Source organism: Stegodyphus dumicola, chromosome 5, assembly GCF_044657685.1.
Source record: "Stegodyphus dumicola isolate Sdum_Otavi_A_Nest chromosome 5, ASM4465768v1".
NCBI classification, from domain to species: domain Eukaryota; kingdom Metazoa; phylum Arthropoda; class Arachnida; order Araneae; family Eresidae; genus Stegodyphus; species Stegodyphus dumicola.
Window position 1 is genome coordinate 194,614,335 of NC_140772.1, and position 21,791 is coordinate 194,636,125.

Sequence of the window (21,791 nt, forward strand, 5' to 3'; positions counted from 1 at the left end):
AGTTGTTTTTCCGTAATGAAATCATAAAGGATGTGAAATACTTTTGTTCTGTAACTATGGCGTAATGTCGCTGAGGATTTCCTGAAACGTAAAATGCTATAATTAATTTTGCGTGAGTGAAGTCAATTTTAAAATAGTTAAGGGCAGGAAGATGATGTAAGAGGATTTTACAAACGAAGGACGAATACAAAACAAAATAATTTCGTTTCCCAAAATCAGCCAAGCTTAACATTCTTTTTTTTTTTTTTTTTTTTTAATAGATTTTATCTTCTCTTCAAATATGATCTGAATGATTTGAGAAATTCTTAGTGATTCGCTAGTTTATCCTCTAATTTGCTTGTTCAGTAATTTCAAAATTTTTTTCTCCTGAAGGTCAGATAAATTATTTATTTAAAAAAAGTGTCATTTTGTTTAACTTCTTTCCAAATAACCGCTATTATCACTTTTCGTGCTATTCTAATAGAATAAAGTATTTTTCTCCATTGTAATAAAATAAAACATATAAACTGAGTTGAACGGAATGAGGAAAAAAAAACTTTTATTTTTATAAATTTTAAATATGTGACAAAAGTGATTCCGGAAATAATGTCAAAAACTTTAAATGTATTTAACTGGACGATGAAAAATAGTTTAGTTTACAAATTTTTCCCTTCGAAACTTAAACAAATGACCATTCAAATTAATATCTTAAATTTTAACTGAGAAAGCCATGTCATAAAATACTACTGAGATTAGAATAAAATTATCTGCAATAAATAATTTAACTCCATTTTTCAATCAGCAAGGTCCAAAAAATTCAATCTTCAACTCGAGCAAAGCTACATCTTAATTTATGCTATTTCAACGTTTTCTTACGTACTTGCTTCAAGAAAGCGTATGCTACGAGAATCTCATAAATTCTTAATTTTCAGCTAGAAAAAGAGGAATATATATTATAAAAATTCTTGATACTAGTAACTTAAAGCTTTTGTCAGTTTTTCATGTGGTAAAATTTTATTCGAAGTGTCACAGAACTCGAAAGGAAAGGAGACTTCAGTTACTAAAGCTGTCAGATGAAACACATTGCAATATTATCATAAACGCTAACACAATTGAAAACTCAATATTTTTAAACTTAAAGAAGAATTTTATTACGTATGCGTTACTCGAGACGCCTTTGTTCGAGAAATCGTATCTACTGGATATAGTGCAGGGATGGTAATAAAAAAATTCTACATTATTTGGGGGGGGGGAAACTGAAAATCCATGAGAAACAAGTAGTATTACGCATACTAAAGTAAGGTAATATATGTTTGGAAGACGCTGATTTAAAATTTGGTCATTGATGGGTTAGCACTTGGTTACGATGATCAGTTCATGATATGGCAACATCCAAAGAAGAATTTCAAAAATATAACCTAGTTCTAACAAAATATACTGGAAGAGGATTTTAGGAAGAAAGATTTTGGAAGAGGATTTAATGATATGCATCTCGCCTATTAAAACAAAGGAATCTTAAGTTTACTGATAATATAAAGTAGAAGAACAAATAATGTTAGTTACTTCAAAACTTGAATAGTAAAAAAAAAAATTCAAATTCTACTAAGGCAATAAGCATACGGCTATAAGAATATGCTATCAAAGTTTCCGTCTAATCCACCTGAAATAATCAAAACACATTCTCTCTAAGGAAATCTATTTTAATGAAATAAGGGACTTCTTTCAGATAGCTGAAACAAACATTTATTAAAACAGTGTAAAATTAGTCTGTTCGATTTGTAAGGCAAGACTTTGATATCATGTGTTTTTCAGCTCAAAGTAAAGCTTGTCTTAATCAATCAAAAGCTAAATTTGAAAACAAAACAAATGAACGTACTGTTTTGTCAAACTCTTTCACAAAAGAAGTGTACTTACAAACTTTAATTGTTAATATAACAGAAAAGGGGGAAAGAATATTTGGTACGTAATTATAATAGATTCAGGAAGTTAAAAGAGTTACATAAGCAATTTTGTGGCTGAGAAATTGGGGTTGTGTGTTGAAGAAACATAAAAACACGAAAAGTATCTCGTGAATCTATCTAGTATTGATAAAAAAAAAAAAGAAAAAAAAAAAGAAGAAAAAAGAAAAAAAAGAAAAAAAAAATCGGCACAGTATGAGGCCATGGATCAAATGAAAATTTGTTCGGCTATTCCTAAAATTGGAGATAGTGACTGTATAAAAGATTTGAAAGAACTTCGCATATTTGTCAGAGATATTGCTTTAAATGAAAATTCATGTCTATTCGAGAACTCAAACGAGATACATAATCTTATAGGTGCAGATTTAACTGGAAAATTATATACAGAAGAAATAAAGCATCTATCTAAGGGTCTAGCAGCCATGAATACCAATTTTATACTGTGCGATTTTGGGTAAGGGTAGCAACGAGACCAAAAATAACAATTCCTTGTTAGTTCTCCCTGTTCATGTGAGCAATGCTCAGATATCGTATCTACGGAGTTTAGATTCTTTGGAAATAACTGACCTTACGGGGGGGGGGGGGGAAAAAAAAAAAAAAAAATCTGAAATGTTTCAGATTTTAAATTACGTCCAAAGCGGCGTTTTTTTAACATTTTGTGTGTTACCTTTCTTTATTAAATATCATGTTCCTCGCACTTAAACCATAAGATCCAGTGCAACAGCAATATCGCAAAATAGTTTTAAAACGAGCATATTTTTAGAATTTCCGATACAGAGACTCACGCGCTGGAGATAAAAATGTTTTTTCTGCACAACGTTGCCATTGCTCGCTTTGAAATCCTTGAGTTTGTTAATCAAAAATTCGTCAAAGTTTTAAAAAATAGGAAATCGATCATAAAACAAATTTCAAATTTCAAATTTGGTCTTCCACATGCTCATATTCGTTGGAGGATTACATTATTCAAAATTCGATGACTCTATGTACCGTTGTTTTATCACAATACGAGAAATATACATACATTTATGCAGATTTTTCATTATTTAATTTCTTCAAATATAATGCAGGACTCTAACATTTTGTGGCAACAGTTTGAAAAGTGAACCGACATTTATGAGTCCGACGCAAAATGCCAAAACGAAACTAATAGTCCTTCGGGATTCAAATCCCTTTGGACTAAAAAAAAACCAGAAACGGAATTAAAAGAGCTTGCTTTTAAACACTTTAAGGAAACTGTTGTTAGAGGTGAAGAAGGTAGATATGAAGCGAGGATTTCCTGGTTAGAAGGCCATTTTCCGTTATTATCTAAATAATGAAGATTTATGTAGGAAAAGACTTAATAACACAGTGAGATTCTGCGTAGACACACTTAATTCTGCGTATAAGCTGGAAGCCTATCAACGAACATTTAATGAGAGGGCAAAGGAAATTATTACTGAACAAATAAATTTGAGTGAGGATTCTAAAAACGATGAGAATTCATGTATTCATTTTTTTTTTGGCCACATCGAGCTGTTATAAAGGAAAATTCCACAATCAGGATAAGACATGTTTTTGATGGATCAGCTAGAACTCGTAATTCGGTGTCTCTCAACGACTGTATCGAAAAGGGACCTAATTTGATTGAATTCATCCCTTCAGTGTTGAACCGTTTCCGATAGGGAAGGATAGGAATTGTGACGGATATCCGAAAGGCCTTCTTACAAATAGGGTTACATGAAAATGACAGAAATTTTCTGAGGTTTTTATGGTGGCAAGATGAAAATCCTGCGTCTGAAATTTGTTATATACATCGCCGTGTGGTTTTTGGTCTTTCCTATAGACCTTTTTTTTTTCTAGCTGCTGTGCTGACATACCATTTAGATCAAGCATCTGAAAGGGAAGAACTGACGGAATAATCAAGGATTCGATGTATGTCGACAATTGCGTGACTAGTGTGGATTCTTTTTGAGGAACTTAACTTTTTCCGTTTCGAATCTCAGAAATTGTTTAGCTAAATTTCATCTACGGGGGGTGGGAACACACATTTTAATCTTCACCCATAAAAGATGATTGCGAAGGAAATGAAGTTTAAGTTTTAGGACTATCTTGGAATCCAAACGATGATACATTATTGATTGACTGAAAGACATCCACTGATGAAGAAACGATTCCAATAACTTTAAAAAAAAATTCTCCCTTTGGTTCATAAAATTTTTGATCCTGGATTGGATTATTTAATTATGGCAAAGCACACGAGGGATATCTGCCTAAAGGGAGGGATGCCTTCGTGGAGGACTTTCTAAGGGAAACTGGTTCGTACACATGTTACACATGGGGAAAACCACGAAAACATCCATGCAGCCAGCCCGTTCGCGGGATTCGAACCGCGGACCGAACTACCAGTGTTCAGCGTCTTTACCGCTCGGCCGCTGGTGGGCCATTTTTGATCCTATAGGTTTCAACTGTCCCTTTACATCAGTACCAAAACTATTATTATAAGAATGTTAGAAACTTTAAATCTCGCGGGACACAGAATTGCCATCAAATATCACAAGAAAGTACCAAAAATGGAAAAATCAACTATCAGAAATCAAGAAGATTAAAATTCTTTAAAAATTATCAGGTTTAGAACTTCGATACGAAAGTTTATCGTCATATGCAACATGCATTTTCTTGAGGGTGGAAGTAAAAGATGCAGTGACTTGTCAGCTAGTGTAAGCAAGATCCAAGGTTGCTCATGGCAAAAAAGAAGTATTTCATGATTAGAACTACTCGTCTGCAATAGCGGTGTTAGATTAGCCAACACAGTTAGAAAGGATTTGAAATTACACAATATAGAAATGTTCTTCCGGTCTGATTCCATGAATGCCCTCTACTGGATCAAAAAGAATAATTGGGGCGTATTGGTCTCTAATAGGGTGGCCGAAATTAGAAGTTTGACATCAACCAAGCAATAGAAATATGTGCTTGGAGTACAAAATCTAGCCGATGTTTCATCTCGAGGATCTTTGGCGAAAAACTAGCTAAAGGGTAATGGCGGGAAGGTCCTGTCTGGCTAAAACATTCAAGAGATGACTGGATGTCTAACAACTTCAACTTATCTATTAACGAACTTATATCTATCAACGAAGTAGCTTCATCAGTGAACAGTATTCGTGATGGAAATTGTGGGTCTGCGATTCTTCCCTGTCAACAGGCCCGAATCGAATACGTGCGGGGCCCGATTGGATTTTTTTTTTTTTTTTTTTTTTTTTTTTTTTGCGGGGCGCTCTGGATCATCAGACAGGTAAATTTTTACATAAATAAAAAGATTAAAATGTTCAAAATACAGAAACATTTATTGAATATAAATTTACATCACCGAATGTGAATACATGAATTTATATATTTCTAGTTTTTGTTCTGTAAATTCTTCTAAAATTATTTGAAAATCTAATTTCCTTGCGTCTTCACTTTCAATCTACATAATTGCTAAACTATTTAATCTATCCTGATTCATTGTCGATCTCAGATAGTTTTTTATTAATTTTAGCCTGGAAAATGATCTCTCTCCTGAAGCAACGCTTATTGGAATTGTTAAGAATATTCGGAGAGCAATAAACAAGTTTAGAAATGCCGTTGCTCTATCATTATCCGATAAAAATTTGAACATTTTAAAAGGATTTTCAAAAAATTCTGTAGGAAAAATAGGTTTCAAAGCTTCCCTTTCTTCAACTAACATTTTTCCGTTTATATCAGCTTCTTTCACCTTTGGTACATCATTTTCTGTTAACTTAGACTCTGTTAGAGAAATTTCTAATTCAGCTGCATGTTTTTAAAGTACTTTTTTTTACATATTTTCAAATTTTCCCCAAAACCCAAACAATTCATTATGATTTTTTAATTATTCAAAACGATCTTTTAGTGATTCTGCAGCTTTATCTAAAACAACATTAAAAAAGATATCTTGTATGCATTTATCGGGTCTTCAATAGGGTTCATCATAGCCTTCATAATTGAAATGTTTCTTTCTTTTCCGAAGCCTTTTATTTCGAAAATCTGTTGATACTTCCAAATCTTCTACAAGAGTTTTTGCCTGAACTAAAACTTGTTCGAATCCAGTATTTCTATAGTTGTTTAACCATTTTAAAAGTTTTTCAAATGAAGAAAGTGCAATGGATACGTCTACAGATTCACTTTGAAGTTCCTTGCTAACATAATTAACTTGGAACAGTAAATCTTACCAAAAAACCAATGATACTAAAAATTTATAGTCTTTCATTGCATTTGCCAGAGATTTTGCTTCGCTTTTAATTTGTGAATCTTCGGAAATTTCTGACGTTTCGAAAAGAGCATCATAAAGTTGTTTTATGATGTTTGGTATCTCACTGCTTTTACGCTTTGAATTCGACATTCCCACCTGGTATCGCAAAACAGCTTCACAGTAAGTCCTTTTACATATTTGAGAAATACTAACCATCTTTTTGAAGATGCTGAAAACAAAACATATTGGCGTTGGAGAATATCAAAGAAGGTTAAAGCTTTTGGGCAAATTTTTGCCACATCTCCCAGCCTGGTAATCTTCCATCCGAAACATACTGATGCTAAACGACATTTGTTGTTGATGGCTGACATCTGGAGTACAATCCAGATTAACGGCAAAATATTTTCCATATTTTATTCTATCAATAATTTTATTTTATAGTTTGTTGCCTATTAAGTTCCTTATTTCATTTTTTTGCTTCAATAACTTTCGTGTATTTGTTTTGTGGCAATTCTTTGTATATGATCCTGCATTACTGGATCAAATTTTCCAAGTAATTCAAGTATATCTAGGAAATTTCCATTTCGTGCATCCTCTAGGTTTTCGATAGATCCTCTAAACGTGATATTACGTTCTGCTAAAAACTGAACTACAGAAAATAATCTTTCAAATATCTTATACAAACGAATTTTTTCTTGGTTCAACAACTTCTGTTGAACATTATCTATTGTTTGCTCAGCAGAAAGTCTTTTTTGAAGCTCTGTACATTTCAACATAGCTAGCAAATTATTTTTTGATTTTTCATGTGTGGCTAATCTATTATATATATTTGGCCAGTTATTAAATCCTACAGTGGCTAGTGCAATTGAGGCACCCATACTGAATAACCGACAATACAAACAAAATATTCTGTCTTCTGATTCAGAATATATTATCCAAGGATTGTTTATTATTTCACCATTCGGTAAGCTTTCTATGAAAATGCTATTTTGGAAAGTGTGTTCCATCCTCTTTGCGCGGAAACTCATTTAAGGTAACTTTTGCGGGACCTTTTATAACTAAATAATTTCTTTATTTTTTGAGTAATAATCCCGGGCCAAGACGCGAGATTATCAGTTATATTCTGTGATTCCATTTTCATTCCAATATTTGTTTCTTCCTGTTCCGGCTCCGTTCTGTGTAATTGTGTTTCTTGTTCATTTTTTACTTGTTCTTCTTGATCTTCTTTATCTTTATCATCAACTTCTTCTTCATTTTTGTCATTTTCTTCTTCATGTTTGTCATTTTCTTCTTCATGTTTGTCAGTACTTTCTTCTTCAACTTTGTCATTAGTTTCTTCTTCACCTTTGTCATCATTATCTATTTTTAAAAATTTGTTTAAAGCACCTCAGAGTTTTCCACTTTCCGTTTTCCTTTTTGCACTTAATTTCCCTTTTAGACTATCACTTTTATATTTTCTTCCCACATCTTTTATCGTTTAAGTGGATTCGACATCTAATGATAAAATATTAGATTAGGTATCCATTTTTAATCACATAATATACTTAAATTTTTAATTGTAAAAATAATTGTTTGTTAATAAAGATTATGTAATATAATTAGTACTTACCTTATTCAACAATTAGTAACTGTAGTCACAAAATACGATCTAATAATTATAACGATTAGATGAATAACGAACTACAAATGCAAGAAACAATTGACATTTGATACTAGCTATACATCCACCACTGGCTGGTGCGGTTGCGCAACTAGTTGCGCGTGCATATACCTGCATAGTAGTTTATCTACGTAAAGTAGTTCACGTACGTAGTGCAAAATCTCTCTAATATAGGACTATCCCGATTAAATTCAATACATTTGACATGAACTTTTACGGGTATGAGTTTTCTATATTATATAATAATAAACACATTAGTAAATCTCATCCAGCAATGCGAATTTAAAATAAATATATTTTTAATTATTTGAATAATTCATAATTTATCCATTATCATCAAAAGCAATTTGCTTTAAATTTCGAATTTTTTTTTGTTCATTTTGATGGTAACGCGAGATCCGAATGGGCCCAATCGCTCCAATCGCCTTTTATCTGGCCCTGCCTGTAAATACGAATGTCCGAATGCCACACGTTGGGGATAATCCGTTACGCTTAGCGTTTGCATCCGTTGTATGTGGTACGGATGTTGGTGATCTTCCCGCAGTACTCGCATAATGGAATAGTGATCAACACTTGAGCTGCGCTGCAGGACGCGGATTCCGTCTCATTGCATCTAATACGCGTTCTCGACGTCCGCTGTCCATGTCGCACGTTGTCGGCCGATGTGACTGCTAATTCTAAACGATCCTGCCGCCTTGCAATCGGCGATGTAATTGTCTGCACACTCTATGATCGGGTACACGTCGGTTCGAGAACCGTTGTCGATACATGCGTACCGCGACGCGTCTATTACCATCCTCAGCTCCCTACACGTAATGCATGTCTGCCAATTCCGCATTGCTGTACTGGTTCATTCTTTCTCTACAACGTCCGTCTTCGACTGATCTAACGGCCCGCGCTTGCATTTGCCAGCGCTTATCATCTTCTATCGAATTACAATCGCCTTTCTGACCCCCTGTTCCTATGTAACACTGATTCCTCATGACCTGACACAACCATATGTGCCATTTGGACGTGACCTTTTGTGATACCTTGCACTCGAATTGCTTCTTTACATCTGCTTGAACTCAAGAGGCGTCCGACAGATCCAACTTCCAAAGCAGCTGGATTACAGCACCACGCCACTGGTGCAAGTCTTATGATACCCTGTATATAAACACACCGAAAATTCATTGCATTATGACTACCCTGCATCGATAACAATGACAACTAGCCCAGTAACAAAACCATTGCGCATGCGCGGCTGATGTTATAGTATATAAAGCGGCTATGCATTGTTTTTCCAAACATAACGCGATTAGCGACATAATGGGAAAAGCAGCTGATTTATCGGACATCGATAAAGGTCAAATCGTTATGGCTCGACCACTGGGAACATCAATAGTAGAAACGGCGCGTTTAGTGGGTTGTTCAAGTGCAGTTGTTGTGAGCACATATCGAAAGAGGCGTATAGATGGTGAAACGACAAGTCGCGGCCAGCAGTGTGTCGTCGACAGCGCATTGATTCCAGAGGAGAGCGGAGATTTCTACGCATTGTTCACCGTGATCGAAGAGCTACAATAGCCGAAATTACCACCAGCTACAACAGTGGCGACTCAGACAGTATTTCTCAACACACTGTGTAGCCTACGTAGCCGGAAGCCGAAGCATGTCCCTGCATTGACATAACGTCATCGCCAGCTGCGTCTGCAATGAGTCAAGAAAAACTGGAATTGGACATTAGAAGAACGGAAAAAAGTTACATGGTCCGATGAATCACGTTTTCTGATCCATCACATCGACGGACGTATGCTTTCGCCGATTCCCAAACGAAGCCCTGTGTCCCGTCCAACTGTGCCTGACACAGTTGGATGGAGACAAGGATGTGGCGGGGGGTATTACGGTGTGGGCAGTGTTTTCATGGAGTACATTAGGACTCATAATCCCCACAGAACAATCCATAACTTCTGTGCGCTACATGAATATCGTTGCAGACCAGATTCACCCATTAATGTAATGACAACAATATTTCCGGGTTGGGTTGGTGTTTATCAACAGGATAATGCGCGATGTCCGAATCGTCAGGAATCGTCATAAGGATCGAATCGAGGAATATTCCAGTGACTTTCCAAGACATTCCAGTGAAGTCATGTCTTGGCCTCCAAATTCACCTGACATTAATCCAATAGAGTATTTGTTGGCCCCCTCCGGAAAGCCAAATTCGTGTTGCCAAGCTATCCCTCGCAATGTGCGGGAATTGCAGAATCAGTTGGTGAGTGCTTGGTACCAGATACCTCAGACCTATCAGCACCTTGTGAAGCCAATGCCACGCCTGGAGTTGGCAGTTTTGTGAGATAAAGGTAGTCCTACACGTTATTATTATTGGTCATAATGTAATGGCCCTTCGGTGTATACATACATATATATATATACGTAGATTGGAGCGAAAGTCATGGCAACTATTTTTTTTTCTTGAAGATACCAGTCCGGTTGGAAAATGTGACATATACAGACGAAAGGACAAGGTCTTAACTACATGTGTGGACAATGAATAGCACCGAAATATCGTAACACACGAATTTATTACGGTAGTATACAGGGCAATATGGCCTTCACCGTGCAAAAGAATGATAACATAATGCACATAAAGTTGATATGACAAACATGGGCCTAAAGACCCTCAATTTAGTCTCCTGCTACTGTCACCACACGCTGCCAACGATGTGGGAGGTGCTGAATACCATCATCCTTAGCATTTGCCCCACCATGTGTGAATCGGGTCCTGTTGGCGCACAGCATTAGCAATGTCCTCTTGTGTTGCAAACCGCCTACCACGTATGAGATCAAAGTCACAGGGCGAAAGGGCAGGAGAGTACGGTGGGTGCTCCAATTCTTCCCATCCACAACGTCGGAGTAGCTGGAAAGCCTCGAGGGCTATCTGCCTAAGGGGAGGGATGCCTTCGTGGAGGACTTTCTAAGGGAAACTGGCTCGTATACACGTTACACATGGGGAAAACCACGAAAACGCCCACGAGGCCAGCCCGTTCGCCGGATTCGAACCTCGGACCGAACTACCAGTATTCAACGACTTTATTGCTCGGCCGCTGGTGGGCTGAAAATCAAGAACAACACACATTACGATTACAAGATCTACGTCGTAGACATGCACTACCAATAGCAAACGAAACTCAAGAACAACGCCAAGCTCGCCAATAAAGACAACGTATTCAGCATTCGGAAGCACAAATCCTTGCATTCGATCTTTTTACATTCATTTTACATTTTCGATCTTACATTCGAAATTTTTGCTTTGTTGACCTAAGTAGGAAATGACTTTTAAAAAAAATTATATATTACTTGTTATACAATATTTTGAATCTGAAAAATGAACAAGGTATAATGCTATAAAGCACACTTTACGAAACAGTTCTTAGCAAAATTAGCTACATACTTAATTAAAAATGCCTTTTAAATTTTTTGCATGCAATTGTCTCCGAATATTCAGAATTCTCACAATATGCATCAGTTCTCTCTATAAAATTAATTCTAAACGTTTTCCATCTGATTTTTTATTCAAAATATTTCTGGCTTTTTGCTGTTACAGAATTGGTAGGGGTAATTTCTCTTTAGAATTTTAGATACTACAGCTTAAAAAGTTTAGAAGGATTTGAAGGCAAGATTTATAGATCCACGCTTCTAGAAGATTCCAGAAAAATATGACGAAATGAAAAATGTTTCCATGGTAATAACACGTAATGGATGTATTTTACAGAAAAATTTCTTACTTTTTGAGAACGTCTGGAAGAACATTGAAAACATAATATTTTACTTCTGATACTACAATCATTTTCTTAACATATTTATCTTCCCTTTATTTTCTCTACTTTTCACTAGACATAAGCATGGAAAACATCAAAAATGCTTTTAATCTCATCACATGAACAGGCATTACAGAAAGGAATTTTTCTATTAATAAAGAAATTGAATACTGACAATTTAAAAGATTCATCTTATATGTCTTAATGCATCATACACAGGGCTGGCACTAGGCATTTCCCACCTGTTACTATCGCTGTGGATTCTAAATTCGGCTGCCTAGTACTCTTCGAAATTCTGCTTCCAGTGTCTGCTCTAAATTCTAAAAATGTTCTGTTTCTGGATTTTGTTGCTCGGTGTGACACTAAATTCTAGAAATTCTGCCACACAAGCTCTGTAACCGGCCCTTACCATATATATTTCGTATTTCTTCTGAATGTTCATATTACTAAAGAAATAAAGATAGCAGCTTGTTCTATACAACCTAAATACATTTAGTTCTTTTAGAAGAACAGAAATCTTTAAGTAAATTCCTAAAGCTTTAAAATGAAAAGGAAACGTCTTGAAGAATGAAATTGAATACATAAAGAGACAGAAAATTATTCTTCAAAGATATGTATGTACACTGCGAAAAAAAAAAAAAAAAATGGGAGACAGTTCTATTCCTCTCTTTCTACTGGGCCGATTGACGAAATTCCAACTTGCGTTTTTTTACGTCTCGAAAGCGTGACTTAGGATATGTATTAGATTTATATATAGCATAGTTCTAATACAGGTACATTGACAAAAATCGGACTTTTTTTGAAATAGTATACAATTTGTTTTTCCATATTTCTATTCTAAAACTCAAATTATGCCAAAGTACCAAATTTTGTAAAAATCGCACGAGTAGTTTTTAAAAAATTAGCTCTCAAAATTTTCGCTCCTCAGTGTTAATTGAGTTTAGTACATATTTATTAATTTTTATTATTTTATTAAACTTATTTATTCTTCCTTTCACGTTTCGAAATTCAGATTCATTCCAAATAAAATTCACCCATTTTTTATGATTTTTTGTTTTTTAAATTTGTATTTTAAAATAATTTTTATAAATTTTCCCCCCAAAAATTTGTGTTATAATCTGTAAAATGTTTACCATCATCTTAAATTAGACTTCTTTCTAAGCATACCTGCAAAAAATTACGGTTTTTTTATTCAAAATTTCCGAGGATATACGTGAATTTATATATTGGCGCATTTTGAAATTTGGCCTATTTGTTGAAAGCGATGAAACATCAAATGTGGTTTAGACACTTTGCTAAAATTATTTGAAAGTAGGAACTAATTTCTAATTGTTAGTGTGTGTGTGTGTGAGAGATTATGGCAAAGCCTCAAGGGCTATCTGCCTAAGGGAAGGGATGCCTTAGTGGAGGACTTTCTAAGGACAACTGGCTCGTATACACGTTACACATGTGGAAAACCACGAAAACGCCCATGCAGCCAGCCCATGCGCGGGATTCGAATCTCGGAGCGAACTACCAGTGTTCAGCGACTTTACCGCTCGGCCGCTGGTAGGCTTCTAATTGTTAGAAAAGATGCTTAAAGAGAAGGGAGACGATATAAATTACCCAAAATGACTGGGCAGGCTTCAAATTAAAAAGATGCATAAATATTTTGTTGAGTGTTGTTGCTACAAAACATAAATGTACCTTTAAATGCGTAATTATCCTAATATCGTTTAAGAATCAATGTCATAAATTACATGTATTTTAAACTGTGAAAATTTATTAGATTGTGATTTTAATAGCGCTTTTTAACAAATATTGTTAAAAGATAAATAAAATGTAATAATATATAGTAGCCATGTAAATCCATAATGACTAAAATTATCTAACTGTATAATTTAATTATTTATAACTAACTGCTTACGCCATATACATTACCAGCAAAATAACAAAAATTTTAAAAGAGCGTAGCAGTATACGTTTAGTTTTCCCGATGAAGTGTTAAGTGTTGGCATGCATTTTTCTGTTTTTTAGCCCAAAGGGGCAATTTTCCCAGAAGAGCTATTAATTTCGTTTTTGCATTTTGCTTTGATTCACTAAACAGCGTTTCACTTTTCAAATTGTTGCCATCAAATATGACAGCCCTGCATTATATTTAAAGAAATTAAATAATGATGAATCTGTATGGAATGTATGTATGTTTCTCGCACTGTGAAGAAACAATGGTACTTAGAGACATCAAATTTTGAATAACGTAGTACTCCACTTGAATATGGGCATCTGGAAGACCAAATTTTGAATTAAAAATTTGTTTTATTATCCATTTCAGGTTTTTTAAAACTTTAACGATTTTTTTTTTGAATTTGTTTTATTATCTATTTCAGATTTTTTTAACTTTAACGAATTTTTGATTAAGAAACTCAACGATTTCAAAGCGAGCAATGTCAACACTGTACAGAAAATTTTTTTTTTATTTCCAGCGCGCGGAAGTGTGTATCGGAAATTGTGAAGATATGATCTTTTTAAATTATTTTGTGATATTGCTGTAGGAATTGAATTTTATGATTTAAGTGCGAAGAACATGATATTTAATAAATAAAGTTAACACACAAAAGGTTAAAAAAAAAAGCTCCTTTGGGCATAATATAAAATGGGAAAGCTTTCAGATTTTTTTTTTTTTTTTTTTTTAAGTCTTTTCTCAATTTATCATACCAATGTTCAATTTTCCTACAAAGATGGCTTTTTTTTTTTCCTTTTTTTTTTTCTGTTTATTATGTATCTGCCCCTATTTATAAAATACTGTCGTCAGTCTGTTTCGGTTAGAGGAGAATGTTTACAAGTAGAGCACGCGTATTAGGTAAACAGCGCTGAATCGTCTGTGAAAAACTTTTTTTTTTTGTTTGTTTAATTTCTTTTATACATCGTTTTAGATTTTGTATAGAATTTGAATAGAACATTTGGCAGCGATTAGATAATTCTTCAGCTGATATTATTATTATTTTTTTCATTCTGAGTTATACAATGAACGAGATGTAACGCTGTTAAGTGAACCTAGCGGCAGGGTATCGCTATGGTAAATAAATATAGGGAATTTTAAAAAGGCGTATATATTCTAGTGTGGTTTATGCGCTATCGACGAACTAGATTTAATTCAATTCAATAAGTTTAAATGAAATGCAGGAAAAAAGGCGTATAATTTAATATTTCTTACAAGGAAGTCATGTGGTGTACACATCAGACTATTTTTATTTCTGATACAAAATTTTAATTCCAAAATAAGTGCTATTTTACTTGTTTTTCTGGTACCAAAATCGTTGATGACATTGTAGAAACTTATTTCATCCCTTCAGCTGCTGCTATAAAGAGATGTATACCAATACCGACTCTACTTCCGACTTCAACAACCCAAACCTTTACTCATCGACTACTCTTCGATTATAGGAGATTCTGCATGCATTTTTATTTAAGAAATTTTCTTTCGTTATAAGTAACACAGAAAAATTCTCACAATATTTAGAATTTGTTTCGAAGACTCTATTTTACAATAAAATGCAAAAAGAGATATCTAGTTGGCTTTGCTCTAGAGCAGTCGAAACGCATGTCTTGCAATCTTTTATAGATGCTGATTCTCGTATTTACGAAGAAAGCAAGGAAAAAAACTTCAACTTCTAAGAACATGTTTGTAAAGTTCTGTTTTCTGTATTGTTGACTTCAGCTGCATTATAATAGTGTGCTTTGTTTGTGTAATATATTATATATTGTGTAGGATGTAAACTAAAACTTTATACTCATTTGACGTACTTCTAGATCAGTTGTGGTACGAAGTGATAGTTGTACAAATGGTTACTCCTATTCGCTTTAAATACAGAAGCAATTGGCAAACATTTATACAGCGTGCATTAATAATCATACTTAATATCGAAACCGGCGCATTGAAATTAATTTGTTGAATTGTTCAGATTATTTTTAAATCACATTAAGCTGAAAAGTTGTGTTAATACCATAAAGTGTAATTATAAATTCGTCAAAATAATAAGTTATTTTTGGCTTTAGTACATTTTAAAAAACATTCTTGTTATGTGAAATAAGATCATGTTCAACCTGAAGGGATAACCTGATACATCAAAGAAATTTCATAAAGCTATAGTGATGTTATAAATAAATTTAAAATATTAATTTTCAGAAGACATTGCAATGACTGTACGGATAAGCAGTTCTTACATGAATAGCAACGGTTGCAGAATACTTTGAACTGTAATGCAGACCACCAGCTCTCATATGAATAAAATACATTGAACTATAATAAAAATGCCTTTTGGTTTTTCAAGAACATAAAGACCTAACTATTAATAAATAGAAGATAAGAGTGTGGTTTAAAATTAGGCTGTGTTCACTTTGAGATTGATAGTGGTTTTACTACATTCCACAATTTTTTCTTCCTTTTTTTTTTTTTTGCATACTTAATTCCCCCCCCCTTTTTTTTGCATACTTCTGTCAATTTTTTTCAGTCATTATTCAGTGGCATGGCATTTTCGTATGAAATCAATTTTGAATCTTGCATCATTTTAAACTACCATTTACATTGACAGTATATTTATGTGTTTATTAAATTGTTAATATCTTCGTAAAATGTGAAGTTTGAAAAAAATTATCTGCTAAGGTAATTATATGCAGAAAAAGAGTTTAAAGTTATTAATAAATTAAATATCTCATCATTAAATATCTCATAATGAAAAGTTATGATAGTGATTTTCGTATATCTTATGATTGCACAGTTATTTGAATCTTCATATCCACATACTTGAAAGGATTCTTGTTATAGGTAACCAGGTGAAGTATCTTCTGCATCATAGATGTAGAATAAAACGTAACACTTGCATATATATATTTTCCTACTTATATTTTGTAATTGTGCTACTGGAATTTCCTTTCAAAAATTATAGATTATGAGAAAGTGAGTGACAGAGACTTAATTTGAGTCAGGTGAGCAAGTAATTTTTCATTCATAATTTTGCTAGTTAGAATTTTTTTTTTACCATTTAGTCAATGTGAATATATTAGGTAATTGATCAACCTCCCCTTTTGTTGCTGTTTGGGTGTTTTGTTAACTGTAAAGAAAAACTTATTAAATTAATTTGCTCCACGTTTCATTCTTCATTTGCAAGAAATATGTGGTTTGATATATGTTCCATTAATTTAAAACTTAAGAAATTTAGTTTTAAAGATGAATTATATTAAATTTTAAAGATTTATTTTAGGTAATTCAAGTTTGAATTTACTATTCAAATGATTTTTTATTAATGCTGTTATGAATTTTAATATTCTGCTTACAGTTATAATGTAAATGATTATAAAAGAAATGAGTTATTGACCAGCAGCCAGAATATAAAGTATCTATCATATCTCCATTATGCAAGGTTATATACTTGTAATCATTTGGTGATTTGCACTAGAGTTGAAAACTGTGTATAATAACTGGTTTAAAGCTACAGCAGTTGATATTTTGTTCTTTCTCTGCTTATAAGAAATACAACAGATTTCTTTGGTTTTGACAAGGCATCACAGCAAAATACAAGGTTGATGATACAGTGTTCAATACCTATCAAAAATGGGTCGAAATAGACAGTCTTTTTAATGCTAACTCAAATTTTAATTTTAAAATTTTTTATTAATAAACTCTACTATTAAGAAACTATTCTGTTTATTTGGGTAATTTTATTTTTGATTCTTTTTGAAATTGAGCAGTATGAACAAAGTCTAAGCTAGAACTAGAACTATGAATGTGGATTGCATATGTTTGTTTGGTTGATCTTTGGATTATGGTAACTTGGCGATTTTTTGGCGAAAATTTGGCGACCAACTCTGCTACAGCAACCCTCTATTTTTTTTTCGCCGCCATTTTTTCTTCACGAAGTAAAGACATGTTTCTTTTCTTTTTATTTACTCAACACTTTTCCAACAATCTACTAGCTGAATTACACTTATGCTAGAAATTTTATGTAACAAAACTGCTTAATCATGAAAAATATTAACTGCAAAATTAGGAAAAAGTGCACAATCGCAAACTCCTTGCGCGTTTTTCAGAATAGCACATACACATAAACCATTTACACGTCGACTTATTTTTACTTAAAAAAAACATCCCAGAGTCGCATAAAAATGGCATTGCGCACACTCTTCACTATATCCCTGTACACTGCTTTTTTCTCATAAATTAGAAAAATTTCACGAAAATGCATGAAAATACTCGATGTATACTACTCAAACGTATTCCAAAATACTACAAACATATAACTCACAAAATCACAATCATTAAATTAAAATATAATTAAATTAAAAACACTACATAAAATATAAATAAGCACATACATTAAATTAATAAAAATTAGATTACAATCCTAATTACTTTAAACTAAATCATTGCTAATAACAATTTTCCAATAATACCATATTAATTTATTTACTCCTTACATTTAGAACAATGCATAAAAATAATATCCTCAAATGATTAAAAATACTAACTTACCTAATCTTCTTCAGAATCTTCATTACGTGGCATGCACACTTCCCTACAGAAAGAGTTCCAATCAGCTGCAGTACTACTGCTAATTTCTAAATCTGAAATCGAGTAGTCAACTGCCAGTCTATTCACCCAGTAATAAGAAATTAATAAAATTTCACCCATATTCAAACTACTTTCAACAAACCACGTACCGTTCCTTGCACTCCGTTTCACAAAATGTCCATTTTCACCAGATTTCTTGCACCGCCATTCAAACTTATCTGTAATATCCTTCCTTTCACACAATCTCATTTCATTTCCACATTTTGGACATTCATACTTATCCGCAATTAAACCTACACTCATACACCATTCAACCAATTCTTTTGAATTATCAGATAAACGCATTAAAAATTTAGAATTCACTTTAAATAGCGCCATGCAATCCAAAAATTAATGAACACTATTTCACACAACACACAATGAAGCTTAATACAAAATAATATAGTACTACAGATATTTTTCCAAATTTACCCCCTTTTCCGATTAAAGAACTGTAATTCGTCCATTAATGTCACATGACATATCTCATGATCTCTCATTTCCCTCACACAAAATAATGCGTAATCGGAACTGAGTACTTCTGACATTAATACCAAAGTCCTAGGTAGTAACCTTTATTGCCTCCAAAATGTCGCCAAACTACCTGTTACCGTATTCCAAAGATTAGCCGTTTGTTTTCCAGACACTTAACATTTGCAGAGTTTTCAATCACATTTTCAAAGATTATTATTTTGAATACTTTTGTGAAATTGAAAAAAAAAAAATTGCTCCATCCTGAAATCAGGATATTGATGACTAATCTGTGTTTATATCTAAACAGTGCATTAAGCTGAAGTGAGTGAAATAGCTGTAACTATCCAAACATACTATATTAGTATTTAAAGCAATCCCTATACTGAAAAGTATCATGTAAAGAATGAATGAATAGGTTGTTCCATCTTTTTGCCATTCTAAAACTGGCTTATATAGGGCAATTTCTATGATTTTATTTCTTGCATTATATCAAGAATTTATCAGTTTTTACAACATTTTTACATTACATAAAGTTTTTTATTATCTACTGCAACAATAAAGTTGTTTGTAGTCTGTCAGAATTATTAAAATAGGTAATTGGCTGTTGGGCATTTAAGAATCAGTGTTATTTTTTTATGTATGATCCAATTATTTCATAAAATATTGCTTATTTTGAATGGCAGCCTTACACATTATGCTACCTTATACAGAAAATGCAACACCATGAAGGAGTGTGAAGAATATGATGAAAGTTGACACATAGCTAGAGAATCTATTCCTAAATAAGTGATTTAAGTGATGACTAATTCAAAGAATATGAAGTACCAGAGTAATTGAATATGCAGGGAAATAAAGGAAGCAGAATTGCCTTTTTTGAGCAATGCAACCAGTAACTATTCATGATACAGATTCTGTCAGCATTTGGATAATGTCTTAAGATATTCTAAATAAAAGTGAGAGAGTTTTTTATCTACATTACAGCTCCAAGTCTTAACTAATATTTGCTTAGACATGAGGCAGCCTGAGTACATCATGCAACTCCTAAAGCAATTTAATGCGACCCACAAATGCATTTCAGTTATGTATTTGTTTTAATGCAGTACATATAGATTTTGTTATAGGATAAATTTGTATTTGCACTATTGTATTTATTAAGAAACTAGGAAAGCACTGGCAAACATTTCAGCTGTCATTACATTCTAATTGAGTTTGAAGCTAGGGCTGGCAAACAGTCAGAAGTACGTATGCAATATATAGCAGTGCTCTTACAGCAAAAGATGCTAAGGGAATAAAAGGACATTAATTATTGCATTTCAGGAACATTAGAGAAATATGAATTGTGTTCATTTGCATGATTGCTACTGAATGAAAAGAAATAGAATGAATAGATGTGTGATGTCTTTAAAATGAAAAAATTATGGACTTTGTATGCTTCCATGCCAGGCCACATGACTGGGCCAAGTTAGGAGGTGCAATCAATAAATTTATTCACCAGTTGACAGTTGGTAGAACTTTTACTACACAATCCCCACAGTACACTCGAGGGGTGACATTGATAGTTTGATCAAGACATTCACTGATGATATCACTAATGCCTACTCTACAGCACGAAAGCTTGTGCCGAAGGGGCACATTCACAGAAGCAACGAACTCAAGCTTCTCATCAGACAACGCAATGCTGCCAGACGTCAGTTCCAGAGGTCCCGCAACCGCGAGGACAAACAGAGATTTAACAGACTCTGCGGAGAGATCAGATCTCTTCTCAATGCACAAGCACAACTCAGCTGGGCCAGGTACCTTCAGAACCTCTCCACAGCGAGTTATCGTCTGTGGAGAGCCATCAAGAGGTATACGAAATGCCACAACAACATTCCACCCCTTAAAGGGCCTCAAGGGATCCATTACACCGAAATTGAGAAAGCAGAACTCTTAGCGCAGCATCTGGAATCTCAATTTTGCACTAACAACATTCATGACCCCACCACTGAAAGCACTGTTCAATATTTTCATTCCACTTTCTCTACAAATCCATGCACGGACAATATCATTCCAACCTTGCCTTCAGAAGTCCTAGCTATTATCAAGAATCTCAGAAACAGGAAGAGCCCTGGCTTGGATAATGTCACCAACATCATGTTAAAGAAGCTGCCAGTCAAAGTTATCTTCATCCTAACCAAACTCTGCAACACCATTCTGGAATGGCAGCACTTTCTTGCATACTGGAAAAAAGCTAAAATTGTACCCATACTTAAGCCTGGGAAGCCAACTAACAAACCAGAGTCATACAGGCCAATTAGCTTGCTATCTTCCATCAGCAAGGTATTTGAAGCTGTCTTACTCAAGAGGATCAACTCCCATCTGGAAGACAATAACATCCTGATACCACACCAGCTTAGATTCAGAAAGCAGCTTTCTACAACGAATCAGCTCTACAGGGTTGTTGAGACCATTGCCGAAGGAATGGCTACTAAAAAAGTTACTGGTGGATTATTTCTTGATATAGCAAAGGCTTTTGATAGAGTCTGGTTGGATGCACTCACTTACAAGTTACATGTTCCGGGTTTCCCAGAATACATCATTAACATCACTAATTCCTACCTTTCAGGTAGACACTTTGTCGTTCACGTAGCAGGCACAAACTCAACTTTCCACCCGATCCTCGCTGGGGTCCCTCAGGGGTCCCTGCTTGGACCTACATATTTCAATATCTATGTGAACAACATTCCCACCACACACGACATAACATTAGCTATGTATGCAGATGACACTGCGATCCTGGCACAAAGTGCATTTATTGGTCCAGTAATTCAATGGTTACAAAACTACATTCACGCACTAGAGATCTGGCTCGCCCAGTGGAAGATTGTAGTCAACGTGGACAAAAACCAAGGCTATCCTGTTCACAAGGAAAACCAAGATCAAGAAGAATCTGCAGTTCTTTGGTACCAACATTTCCTGGGCCAAGCAAGTCCTTTATCTAGGGGTGATCCTCAACAATACTCTTACATGGTCCCCACACATCACTTCTATCATCCAAAGGTTCTGGGTTCGTAAAGTGCAACTCAACCCCTTAATCACTCGGAACAGTGTGTTATCTATAGGCAACAAGTTA